At 42.8% G+C, this 10,865-nt stretch overlaps 1 long non-coding RNA gene across 1 annotated transcript; it reads right to left on the minus strand.

Moving 5' to 3' along the window:
• Positions 1–8,139: 8,139 nt before the first annotated feature.
• LOC139748355 (uncharacterized) lies at positions 8,140–10,861 on the minus strand. The gene is made up of 3 exons (XR_011712643.1): positions 10,754–10,861; positions 9,092–9,346; positions 8,140–8,920 (listed from the first exon to the last, which is right to left on the minus strand). It is a non-coding gene; the product is annotated as an uncharacterized lncRNA (long non-coding RNA).
• Between the last annotated feature and the right edge of the window lie 4 nt (positions 10,862–10,865).

A 10,865-nucleotide genomic window follows, 5' to 3' on the forward strand; every position in this document is an offset into this window, starting at 1 on the left:
AGGCATCTTGTTAACGAGTATATATATATATATGTACGTACGTCTTGACGTACGACAGTGCGCTACGACGGCTTGTTCTCTGAGAAACGTAAGGTATTCCTTCCCTGTTAAACAAGAACGACTGTACCATCAGAGCCGCTTTTTCCAATGATGTCTCACCAGCTGACATACGTCAGCATCTCACAGCCTGGCGCGTGTTGGTCCGTTTCCTGCTGACGCAGGACGTCAGCGCACTCCAAGACTGACAATGAAGCCCGACACATGCCGGCGATTCACTCCCTGACAGTAGGGTGTCAGCCACCACCACCCCCTGCAGTGGCTCTCTCCTTGGGAGACTACGGCAACTCGCTCCCTAACACATAACCTACCGACTAATACCTTAAGCTCATATCACTCCCTAAAAGCTAAATATTATCGCCAGTCATGTACCAAAAACATATAATTCCCAAAGTGAAGCCTATTTTGATGACCTGTGGAGCTCGATAGAACTGCCAAGTATCGTTTGGCATTGTTCAGCATAAACTCAGTAAGGCTTTACTTTGATTACCTGTGTTGCCCTCAACAGCAAAATGAAATTGTCTGGCAAAGCCAGAGTAAAGTCACCAACCTACAGCTTTTCTTTGATGACCCATGTAGCACGCACAAGTGTTAGCCAGAGGAAATTTCCTCAAGTAAAACTTTAATTCGACGACTCACATATGTGTCCCACAAAACCTATATAAAACCGTCTACCGTTAGCCTAAATAAAAGACTGAATGTAAAGCTTTACTTTGACGACCCATAAACCATGCAAGTGGAAAATAGTCGTCTGGCATTATCTATAACAAATGTCCTAAAGACGCTTTAGTTTGGCGTCGTTGGTTCATTCCTCAACAATCTACTTCGACTAATTCGTTTATACATACATTGCGGCTTCCTGCCTTACACACTACAAATGTGAAAAGAAAGCGTTACTCACTCTCGACAGGCGTCGGTGGCTCAGTTTGTGATACACGTCGGTAGCTTACTTCAACATACGTTACTTCGACGAACTCAAAAACTTTGCTCACTCTCCAACAGTCATCGATGAGCTTCGTCTCTTACACACGTGTGTCGGTAGCTCACTTCATGGCAAACCAAATTCGATTCTCTCTCTCTGACACGCAACGGTATGGCTTCTTACCTGACACACTAAAAACACTGCTCACTCCCTGATAGACGTCGGTGGCATCGTCTCTGATACACATCGGTAGCTCACTCCCAGATACACTACATGGCCTAACTCAGTTACGATTACTTCCTGCCTGACACACACGCTTCAGAGGCAAAAACACGTCGGTGGTTTTGTCTGTAACATACGTGGGTAGTTCACACCATGACACAATACATGACTAACTCCCTGATGCAGAAGGCTGGCTTCCTACCTCACACTACTACAGTGGCGACAAAACAAAACCGCTGCTCACTTCCTAATAAACTCCCGTGGCAAAGAATGGCTGCTCACACTGACAGATTCTCTGGCTCTTTCTCTAGCACATGTTGGCACCTCACTCTAGGACACACTGTTCCCACTAACTCCCTGGCACACAAGGGCGGCTTCCTATCTGACGGTGGAGGAACGCTACTCACTCCCTGACAGAAGTCAGTGGCTTCGATTCGACCACACGTCGTGGGCTCATGCCCCGATGTACGATAGTTTACCACGGCGGTCTGTTGTTCTCTGGCACACGACGAGAGGTTCTCTCCCTCCCCCCCTCAACAATTACACATAACGAGTGAGTCATTCGCTAACACGCAACAGCCTTACTGCCACGCACCGGGTTTAATGTCTCTCTCTCTCTTCCTCCCTCCCTAGGGTGCTACGGCAACTCACTCTCCGACGCAAAATCATGGTCTCCCGGCTAACAATACCATGAGAGCATAGCGCTCCCTGAGGAACCAAATGCTCCCAATCGTGACATAAGTCACAGGGAGGGTCCCAGTCTGCCACATACCGTCATGTCAATCATTTATGTCGGTGGTTCACGCCTCGCCTCGACGAAGGTTTACCTCCCTAATAAACTTACACGTGAAGGAGGTACCACCCTCCTTGACTCGACGAAGGTTTACCCCCCTATCAAACTTACACGTGAAGGAGGTACCACCCTCCTTGAGGCAAGACACTTGAGTGCTCTAATGACGGCTTCCTCCCTCCCTCTTGCGACGTCAGCAGGCGACTGAGGGTGACGTGGTCCTCGACGGTGGTCGGAGTGTCATCATATCCAACCCGTTGTTTGACTGGAATTCTGGAAATGAACGCTGTCTTAATTTTCCTTTCAGCTTGAACACATTAAGGCATATTTTTCTATTGATATTAAGTTAAATTACGACATATTATATGTAGCATCTACCAATGTTTGTGTGTGGGTCATGATAGATCTGAAATCATGGGTACATTATAGTTTAATCTATTATCATCCATCTTTAAATATGTGCTTCAAATTGGTGGCAACTGCGAGGACAAAAGACTCTCGCTAGCAATGTCATTCTTACAATTCTTGATCTGTGAAACGTTAGGGTAAACAAGATGCAATTGTATGTCATTTACCAGTAAAAGGAGCTTCAAAAGCTGGTCTCTTATTGTTTGTATACTGCAAATACAAAAGGTAGGTCGTCATTATTCCCATGTTCAGCTAAACTGCTAATTAAGGCAAACAACCATATAACTGTAATAACCTATTTGGAGGGGTCAGACGTTCCAAAAGACTGTGAGCAATTAAAAGCTGTTGCCTGCCCGAATCGTAACATAAACCAAAGTTCCAGACGAATTACTTTAATCTACATCTTTCTTGCAGTAGGAACTACAGAGTTGTCCAAACTTCCACCATGTTCACCTATAGTTGACCAGTCATTCACCAGTGGTTACAGCCAATGGTCTCCCATGACTCATTAACCTGGCTATAAATAAAACCTCTTTTTTATGAAGCAATCAACTCCAAGCGGAGACCACGAAGCCGGCAGACTACGTATGTTGTTTGTTGGCATTTACGGCCATCGACCTATGAGGAAGGTCATTAGGACCTGTAATCCTATCTAGTATGTGATTTGTCACACCTAAATACCCATCTTAATAAAAAAAAATAGAAAAAGATAGAGAAATTATAATCATATGATAGATGAATTGTAATTAGAAATAATGGGAAAAAAGATTCTGTGGGTATTGAGCCAACGTGGCGGGAAACACAGCCCAGTCGGCACAGCAGCCACAGTTGCAGTTTACCCAAGAGTGCGAAGAGATAGGACAGACGAAAGATAGTCCTCCACCACGTCATGCACATAGATGATGATAATTCATTTGGAGGACCGCCAGCTCAACCCCATGGCGCAGCTGCCCCGGAAAATAACCACCACGTCCCCTCAAGGCCGACCGTTTAATGTGTCGACATGTCCACCTACCATGCGAACAGCCAAGTGCATTTAAACTGCAGCAATATATCCAACCGTCGATGAAAGATCGATTTTGCATAGAACAACCTTATAAAAGATATTGATGAACAATAACTTTCAAAAAACCTTCAAAACTAAGCAAGGGTAGCGACAACACAAGGAGGAATAGCTACAACCTAGCTCTAAAAGATCGGCAACAGCTCCGTACAGGTCAGTAGCTGGTACGAGACTGTGGTCGGAACAGCTACGACTGCACATTGCCCTGCGCAATGTCACTGCGCATGTAGTTATGGCTACCACCGCTAGGGAGCATTGGTGGCTTGCCTGACTGTCCTTTCTAAGTATGTTTATCCTGATCCCAGCCCTGAGCATACGGACAAATAGCAAAATATTGCATTAATTTTTAAAAATCGCTTTCTTTATAAACACTGCACCGAGTGAAAAACACCTCTATAAAGACTAGAGTTAAAACACGAACGTACAAGGCTACCGGAAGCAGCACTTCACATATAATTAACACTAGTAAACATACATCAAATTTAGATATATGTAGATAATCCGAAGAAAGCAGTGAAGGGTAACTGAAGATAGAAAGGCTGAAAGTAGAGAGTTGATCATGGCATTCTAAACTAACCCAAAATGGCATCCTAGCTAGGAGCTGTGTAATCCTTCCTACGTATTGATACGCGGAATAAAAGCTCATGGAAGCCCCACTTGTCAAGGAAAAATGCACAGAAACATTGCCATAGTGGTAAGCAAAGTCTGACTTACCGAAAAGACGAGTAGACGCTACGACATCAGGCAACACAGACTTTAAATACAGAGCGTAAGAACACGTCCGTCTTGGGAGACGATACAAATAAGACTGCAAATGGCGGCCGAGCTCAGCGATAAACACATACAAAGAAGCGCAACTTAAAGACTTTGACATACTGACTTTTGTGATGCTGGCAGTAACGCCATCTGGAGGTCGATTAAGATCTATTAGAAAACGGGAAATATACACCTTAACTACCAAAGAAAACGGGAAACCTAAAGGTAATTGTAAGCTACTCAAATCTGCCATAATTTCTGCAAGGAATAAAGTCCTTTGTTCTACTTTTATGTGGTATAAATGTTATGTTTTGCTTTAGCAATGGGGAAAACTTAATATAAACTTGACGTTTTGTTAAATGACACAGAATTTTCTTCATGGCTCAAGAACATAATTTTCTTTTTTCGTTTTCCTTTCTTGAATTTGTACTAGTGATTTATTGTAATTTAGATTTCCCTAATACTCTTACATTTCACCTCATTCTTAAATATTGTGATAAAAGGAAACAATTGATCGTGTGATATTCATTTAGTGCAAAACAGTATTGATTAGTATATATCAGAACACATTTTGTTCTCACCTTATGATAGACTGTATGTACATGCATATTTTGAATTGCCGAAAACGTATGGAAAACATACTGTTTATATAATAAGAGATGTAGTAAAGTATTTAGTCATCTTTGTATATTTCCTATAAAATATTCTTTTGTATCTCTGAAAAATGTTCAAGATTCTGTATTTCTTTTCTGTTATTACCCTTATTCCACTGAGAATTTGTATGCTTCTCATTGTTGGGAGCACATAGATCTATCATTGTATCTACATTTTTTCTCAGCAAAATTTCATAAACATTGGCACACAGTATCACTCTTATAATCATTGTTTCAACATTATACCGAAATATTTGCTTCTAATTCTTTCGTATAACTTTTGTGTTTTTGGTACGGTAAGAGCAATGCTTATCTACAGATATCTGTGGTACATGTATACAACTATACATAGTGTCATTATCCTCTGTGGATGAAAGTAGAACTTATCTCTATACCATCAACTTCTACGATGGTCTAGTGACATTCATCATCCTAACCATTAAAATGTACCTCAGACATTTCAGTTGGAGAGGGTGTAATATCTATCAAGCTGAAGGTAGGAGAAGGCTGCAAGTGGTTAATGCAAACCACTGAACCAAGTGCTGCTGTAGTACGGTTTAGTATCTGAGCAGCAAGGTGTATACTTAACTGAACACTGCTGATATTATCGAAGTAGGTTACAATTATGCCACACGATTTCCCCATTATGATATTCACTTGGATACTCCTATCACTATGGATTTGTCCTTCTCGTAAGCAGGACATGGATACACTCCATCATTCGACAGCAGTAAAATTGGTCGATACTCAAATCATTGATTTCTTTCTCTTTACTGACGACTCTTCGATCGTATCACACTGGTGCGTTGCTATGTGTTGGTGGAAGGTTCTGCCTTTAATACAGCTTAAAAACAATAAACATAAAATCAAACAAAACATCAAATATCTTATTGGAATCGTTATCACTCGATCATAAATTCATACAGCTTGAGAGACAAACAAAAATGTTGGTGGCGGCCATTTAATTCACAACTTGGCAAGAACAACCCTCCATAACGTGAATAAATCACATACACATATTTTCCTCTACATATCGTATGTGCTGAAAAAGGACTGATGATTGGGAATACCTGGTTTAAAAAGCGAGATATACATAAGTATACTTATGTAAGTAGGAGGGATGGCTAGAGAGCGTTATTGGATTACGTGTTAATTGACAGGCGCGCGAAAGAGAGACTTTTGGATGTTAATGTGCTGAGAGGTGCAACTGGAGGAATGTCTGATCATTATCTTGTGGAGGCTAAGGTGAAGATTTGTATGGGTTTTCAGAAAAGAAGAGTGAATGTTGGGGTGAAGAGGGTGGTGAGAGTAAGTGAGCTTGGGAAGGAGACTTGTGTGAGGAAGTACCAGGAGAGACCGAGTACAGAATGGAAAAAGGTGAGAACAATGGAAGTAAGGGGAGTGGGGGAGGAATGGGATGTATTTAGGGAATCAGTGATGGATTGCGCAAAAGAGAAGAGAGAGGCATTTGGACGATTTTTGCAGGGAAAAAATGAAATTGAGTGGGAGACGTATAAAAGAAAGAGACAGGAGGTCAAGAGAAAGGTGCAAGAGGTGAAAAAAAGGGCAAATGAGAGTTGGGGTGAGAGAGTATCATTAAATTTTAGGGAGAATAAAAAGATGTTCTGGAAGGAGGTAAATAAAGTGCGTAAGACAAGGGAGCAAATGGGAACTTCAGTGAAGGGCGCAAATGGAGAGGTGATAACAAGTAGTGGTGATGTGAGAAGGAGATGGAGTGAGTATTTTGAAGGTTTGTTGAATGTGTTTGATGATAGAGTGGCAGATATAGGGTGTTTTGGTCTAGGTGGTGTGCAAAGTGAGAGGGTTAGGGAAAATGAGTTGGTAAACAGAGAAGAGGTAGTAAAAGCTTTGCGGAAGATGAAAGCCGGCAAGGCAGCAGGTTTGGATGGTATTGCAGTGGAATTTATTAAAAAAGGGGGTGACTGTATTGTTGACTGGTTGGTAAGGTTATTTAATGTATGTATGACTCATGGTGAGGTGCCTGAGGATTGGCGGAATGCGTGCATAGTGCCATTGTACAAAGGCAAAGGGGATAAGAGTGAGTGCTCAAATTAAAGAGGTATAAGTTTGTTGAGTATTCCTGGCAAATTATATGGGAAGGTATTGATTGAGAGGGTGAAGGCATGTACAGAGCATCAGATTGGGGAAGAGCAGTGTGGTTTCAGAAGTGGTAGAGGATGTGTGGATCAGGTGTTTGCTTTGAAGAATGTATGTGAGAAATACTTAGAAAAGCAAATGGATTTGTATGTAGCATTTATGGATCTGGAGAAGGCATATGATAGAGTTGATAGAGATGTTCTGTGGAAGGTATTAAGAATATATGGTGTGGGAGGCAAGTTGTTAGAAGCAGTGAAAAGTTTTTGTCGAGGATGTAAGGCATGTGTACGTGTAGGAAGAGAGGAAAGTGATTGGTTCTCAGTGAATGTAGGTTTGCGGCAGGGGTGTGTGATGTCTCCATGGTTGTTTAATTTGTTTATGGATGGGGTTGTTAGGGAGGTGAATGCAAGAGTTTTGGAAAGAGGGGCAAGTATGAAGTCTGTTGGGGATGAGAGAGCTTGGGAAGTGAGTCAGTTGTTGTTCGCTGATGATACAGCGCTGGTGGCTGATTCATGTGAGAAACTGCAGAAGCTGGTGACTGAGTTTGGTAAAGTGTGTGAAAGAAGAAAGTTAAGAGTAAATGTGAATAAGAGCAAGGTTATTAGGTACAGTAGGGTTGAGGGTCAATTCAATTGGGAGGTGAGTTTGAATGGAGAAAAACTGGAGGAAGTGAAGTGTTTTAGATATCTGGGAGTGGATCTGGCAGCGGATGGAACCATGGAAGCGGAAGTGGATCATAGGGTGGGGGAGGAGGCGAAAATTCTGGGAGCCTTGAAGAATGTGTGGAAGTCGAGAACATTATCTCGGAAAGCAAAAATGGGTATGTTTGAAGGAATAGTGGTTCCAACAATGTTGTATGGTTGCGAGGCGTGGACTATGGATAGAGTTGTGCGCAGGAGGATGGATGTGCTGGAAATGAGATGTTTGAGGACAATGTGTGGTGTGAGGTGGTTTGATCGAGTAAGTAACGTAAGGGTAAGAGAGATGTGTGGAAATAAAAAGAGCGTGGTTGAGAGAGCAGAAGAGGGTGTTTTGAAATGGTTTGGTCACATGGAGAGAATGAGTGAGGAAAGATTGACCAAGAGGATATATGTGTCGGAGGTGGAGGGAACGAGGAGAAGAGGGAGACCAAATTGGAGGTGGAAAGATGGAGTGAAAAAGATTTTGTGTGATCGGGGCCTGAACATGCAGGAGGGTGAAAGGAGGGCAAAGAATAGAGTGAATTGGAGCGATGTGGTATACCGGGGTTGACGTGCTGTCAGTGGATTGAATCAAGGCATGTGTATGGGGGTGGGTTGGGCCATTTCTTTCGTCTGTTTCCTTGCGCTACCTCGCAAACGCGGGAGACAGCGACAAAGCAAAAAAAAAAAAAAAAATCGTATAAGTACACATTGTCCTCTGCTTATTATTGACACTAATGTATACTAAACAATAATAAACTTATCAATTTCTAGAGACAAATAAAACCCAACTTTTAGGTACAATTCAATACCCTGTCCAGCCTGCAGAGTTCCCGAAGGGCGTGGACGTGGTTCACTAGTTGATGGCTACACTTCTCGTCTCCTGGTGGCCAGGTGTAAGCCATTTCTGCCCAAATATGTTCAATGACAATCAGGTCCACTCCTTTGCTGGCCTAGTCCAGGAGCTGTAGGGTGTCTTGTTCCTAGGGACCAGCGTTCAACAACACGAGCAGTGTGGACGGGGAACCTGTCGCTAATAGAAATGACATGCCCGGCAGGGAGAGGTAAACCCCTCGCCCGAAGAGACGGCAAGAAACGTTCCTCCAGCAGTTGCTGCGACAGTGGGTGCAGTAAAGCGACCTCCAATGTTGAAAACGTCACCAAGGCCATGTAATATCACTTTCCTCTAGATGCAGTAGGTAAAGTGACATGTACGGGCCTCCTCGCTCATGTTGGCTCGGTCATTTGTGCCTGTGAAACATTGTATAATTTTAACGTTTATTGTACTGGTTCGGCAGGATTTATATCATTTTTGTTGTATAAACAGTATATGATTAACATTTGGGTATCCGCATGAATTTTTTATTACCATAAATACGACGTTCTAAATTTTTGAACAGCAACAAATCATTAACTTCCTGCCTGGTACAGTTCCTCCTCCAGCAGTGAACCTTGCCATGAGAGTTGGAGACACACACATCACCTCCGTGAACACTGCTTCAGACCAGAATCTGAGTTTCGCTCGGGATGTGTGCTGTTCCCTCAGGCGTTCATTCCTCGCTGGAGTTCTGTGGTGTGTTCCTTTGTCGTGCAATATTCGCCTGTCGCTCAACGGGGAGACGTCTTATGCCCATCACGTTCGCTGGAGGGAGGTCACCTTTGCAGCTCCTGTTCTCTCTGCCAAACAATAAAACACAACCATGTTCACAGGGAATGGATACAATCGGTTGCCTAAATTGAACATTTCAATTTCAATTATCAAGTTTAGATAGTTATAAGCCTAATTTAACAACTTTTACATAATCTACATAATATCTTTAGTATGAAATTGTGGTTACAGTAATGATGAAAATATTTCCAGATATATTGCCTACTTCATTGTTATCAAGGTTTAGCTATACTCAAATATAGTCACCCGAAGTATTTGGCTGCTAATAAACTCTGATGCAGGGACCTCATTCTCTATGCAGCCTTCATTATTGCTGCCATTTCCCCCACTCCTTTTCACAGACACTCATAACTTCCATTAAGTTGTTAAGGTTACTGCTCTCCACCACCCGTATGGACAAAACATTATCAAGGAGAGTGATCATGCGACCTCTGAGCACCAGCCTCTCGTCACTCCGGTTCTCCTTAGCCTACCTCATCGCGCGATCCAGTAGACAAGCTGCCGCTCCCTGGCCAGCCGACCCTAACATATCTCAGTGCGATCCAGTAGACAAGCTGCCGCTCCCTGGCCAGCCGACCCTAGCCTACCTCAGTGATCCAGTAGACAAGCTGCCGCTCCCTGGCCAGCCGACCCTAGCGTACACACAACAAAAAACTATCCCGCAGAGGGGGTCTGAAGACGTCTGTAATGATCACACCTACCTGTTGTACCATGCCGGTAGGGTTGGTATACGTGCCTGGAAGCCACAGGTTTCCTGAGTCCTATGCTAGTCCCATGTAAGTTACGTGCCACAAGAGCGGCATTATATCATTAACAATAAAATTACATCATACAAGGCAGTACGAACCCTTACTTTTGAATTGGTGTGTGTAATATAGCTGTGAGACACACACAGCTATATGCGGCAACCCCCGTATGTGGTAGCTGCAGCATATCTCAATGTGGTGCGAGGTAAACACAATAGCTTCATATTGTATAGGTGTAATTTGGGAAGAATATTTTTTACTATTGATATTGTATTATTCTATAGCACATCTGGGTTCGTGGCAGTCCATAAAGGTTATCTTACACCGCCATTTCGTGTCCATCCAGGAAATGTAATGAGACATGCGATATATTTTTGAAACAATGAAACAGCGCGGGTATAGTTCAATGCGAGCCAATGTCGAAAGGTTGTTTTTGTGGTATATCTAATTTTACCATGGAGACATCACAAGAGACACGTGAAGCTATTCTACAGCTTCATAATGAGGGCTACAGCGACTCTGAAATTAGGAAACGTCTTGGTATTCACCGATGAACAAATTAAATTAAAGACAAATTAAAGCTTTAGTTTAAATCCCCTTTCGCGCCACCAAAGGCAATTACAGGGGCATAGAGGCACCAAAAGGGAAAGAAACATTTGCAAAGCTTACCTTAATGCCACTTTGGGGATTCCAAAGTGCAAGGGAATTGCGTGGAAGCGTCCAAAATCTTAGAGGAAAATTGAAGGATTAATCTAAATCCCCTTTGGCGTCTTCAAAGGCC

The sequence above is a fragment of the Panulirus ornatus genome, chromosome 73 (assembly GCF_036320965.1).
Source record: "Panulirus ornatus isolate Po-2019 chromosome 73, ASM3632096v1, whole genome shotgun sequence".
Lineage (NCBI taxonomy): Eukaryota > Metazoa > Arthropoda > Malacostraca > Decapoda > Palinuridae > Panulirus > Panulirus ornatus.